This window comes from Schistocerca gregaria, unplaced genomic scaffold (assembly GCF_023897955.1).
Source record: "Schistocerca gregaria isolate iqSchGreg1 unplaced genomic scaffold, iqSchGreg1.2 ptg000001l___fragment_3, whole genome shotgun sequence".
NCBI lineage: Eukaryota > Metazoa > Arthropoda > Insecta > Orthoptera > Acrididae > Schistocerca > Schistocerca gregaria.
In genome coordinates this window covers 963,788-966,945 of record NW_026061699.1, presented here as the reverse complement: position 1 = coordinate 966,945, position 3,158 = coordinate 963,788, and positions in this window count along the sequence as shown.

Sequence of the window (3,158 nt, the reverse complement as noted above, 5' to 3'; positions counted from 1 at the left end):
TTGAAAACAACATTCACCATGCGCACTTTCCTTCAAGGGAGTAATTATCAAACAGTCTATGCTTTGATCGTTCCCTGGAAGATCTGTAGTAGTTTCCGATGCACATCTCGTGGCATTCTGTAATCTCTGGACTATCAGAGTGTTGATGAAACACAGAAATTGCATCGGGAATGAATGCAACAGTCACCATGCGCACTTTCCTCCACGGGAGGTATGTCTCAAACAGTCTACGGTTTGATCGTTCCCTGGAAGACCAGTAGTAGTTTCCGATGCACATCTGGTGGCATTCTGTAATCTGTGGACTATCAGAGTGTTGATGAAACACAGAAATAGAATCAGGATTGAATACAACAGTCACCATGCGCACTTTCCTCCATGGGAGTAATGTCCTAAACAGTCTACGCTTTGATCGTTCCTGGGAAGACCAGTAGTAGTTTCCGATGCACATCTCGTGGCATTCTATAATCTGTGGACTATTAGAGTGTTGATGAAACACAGAAAATGCATCGGGATTAATTACAACAGTTACCATGCGCACTTTCCTCCATGGGAGTAATGTCTCAAAGAGTTTACGCTTTGATCGTTCCCTGAAAGACCAGTAGTAGTTTCCGATGCACATCTGGAGGCATTCTGTAATCTGTGGACTATCAGAGTGTTCATGAAACGCAGAAATTGCATCGGGATTGAATACAACAGTCTCCATGCGCAGTTTCCTCCATGGGAGTAAAGTCTTAAACTGTCTACGCTTTGATCGTTCCTTGGAGGACCAGAAGTAGTTTCAATTGCACATCTGGAGGCATTCTGTAATCTGTGGACTATCAGAGTGTTGATGAAACACAGAAATTGCATCGGGATTGAATACAACAGTCACCATGCGCACTTTACTCCATGGGAGTAATGTCTCTAACAGTCTACGCTTTGATCGTTCCCTGGAAGACCAGTAGTAGTTTCCGATGTACATCTGGAGGCTTCCCGTAATCTGTGGACTATCAGAGTGTTGATGAAACACAGAAATTGCATCGGGATTGAATACAACAGTCACCATGCGCACTTTCCTCCATGGGAGTAATGTCTCAAGGAGTTTACGATTTGATCGTTCCCTGGAAGACCAGTTGTAGTTTCCGATGCACATCTGGAGGCATTCTGTAATCTGTGGACTATCAGAGTGTTGATGAAACACAGAAATTGCATCGGGATTGAATTCAACATTTACCATGCGCACTTTCCTCCTTGGGTGTAATATCTCTAACAGTCTACGCTTTGATCGTTCCCTGGAAGACCAGTAGTAGTTTCCGATGCACATCTGGAGGCTTTCTGTAGTCTGTGGACTATCAGAGTGTTGATGAAACACAGAAATTGCATCGGGATTGAAAACAACATTCACCATGCGCACTTTCCTCCAAGGGAGTAATTATCAAACAGTCTATGCTTTGATCGTTCCCTGGAAGACCTGTAGTAGTTTCCGATGCACATCTCGTGGCATTCTGTAATCTGTGGACTATCAGAGTGTTGATGAAACACAGAAATTGCATCGGGAATGAATGCAACAGTCACCATGCGCACCTTCCTCCACGGGAGGTATGTCTCAAACAGTCTACGGTTTGATCGTTCCCTGGAAGACCAGTAGTAGTTTCCGATGCACATCTGGTGGCATTCTGTAATCTGTGGACTATCAGAGTGTTGATGAAACACAGAAATAGCATCAGGATTTAATACAACAGTCACCATGCGCACTTTCCTCCATGGGAGTAATGTCTGAAACAGTCTACGCTTTGATCGTTCCCTGGAAGACCAGTAGTAGTTTCCGATGCACATCTCGTAGCATTCTGTAATCTGTGGACTATCAGAGTGTTGATGAAACACAGAAATTTCATCGGGATTGAATACAACAGTCACCATGCGCACTTTCCTCCATGGGAGTACAGTCCTAAACAGTCTACGCTTTGATCGTTCCCTGGAAGACCAGTAGTAGTTACCGATGCACATCGGGAGGCATTCTGTAATCTGTGGACTATCAGAGTGTTGATGAAACACAGAAATTGCATCGGGATTGAATACAACAGTCACCATGCGCACTTTCCTCCATGGGAGTAATGTCCCAAAGAGTCTACGCTTTGATCGTTCCCTGGAAGACCAGTAGGAGTTTCCGATGCACACCGGGAGGCATTCTGTAATGTGTGGACTATCAGAGTGTTGATGAAGCACAGAAATTGCATCGGGATTGAATACAACAATCACCATGCGCACTTTCCTCCATGGGAATAATGTTTCATAGAGTTTACGCTGTGATCGTTCCCTGGAAGACCAGTAGCAGTTTCCGATGCACATCTGGAGGCTTTCTGTAGTCTGTGGACTATCAGAGTGTTGATGAAACACAGAAATTGCATCGGGATTGAAAACAACATTCACCATGCACACTTTCCTCCAAGGGAGTAATTATCAACCAGTCTATGCTTTGATCGTTCCCTGGAAGATCTGTAGTAGTTTCCGATGCACATCTCGTGGCATTCTGTAATCTGTGGTCTATCAGAGTATTGATGAGACACAGAAATTGCATCGGGATTGAATACAACAGTCACCATGCGCACTTTCCTCCATGGGAGTAATGTCCCAAATAGTCTACGCTTTGTTCGTTCCCTGGAACACCAGTAGTAGTTTCCGATGCATATCTGGAGGCATTCTGTATTCTGTGGACTATCAGAGTGTTGATGAAACACAGAAATTTCATCGGGATTGAATACAACAGTCACCATGCGCACTTTCCTCTATGGGAGTAATGTCCTAAACAGTCTACGCTTTGATCGTTCCCTGGAAGACCAGTAGTAGTTTCCGATGCACATCGGGAGGCATTCTGTAATCTGTGGACTATCAGAGTGTTGATGAAACACAGAAATTGCATCGGGATTGAATACAACAGTCACCATGCGCACTTTCTTCCATGGGAGTAATGTCCCAAACAGTCTAAGCTTTGATCGTTCTGTGGAAGACCAGTAGTAGTTTCCGATGCACACCGGGAGGCATTCTGTAATCTGTGGACTATCAGAGTTTTGAAGAAACACAGAAATTGCATCGGGATTGAATACAACAGTCACCATGCGCGCTTACCTCCATGGGAATAATGTGCCATAGAGTTTACGCTTTGATCGTTCCCTGGATGA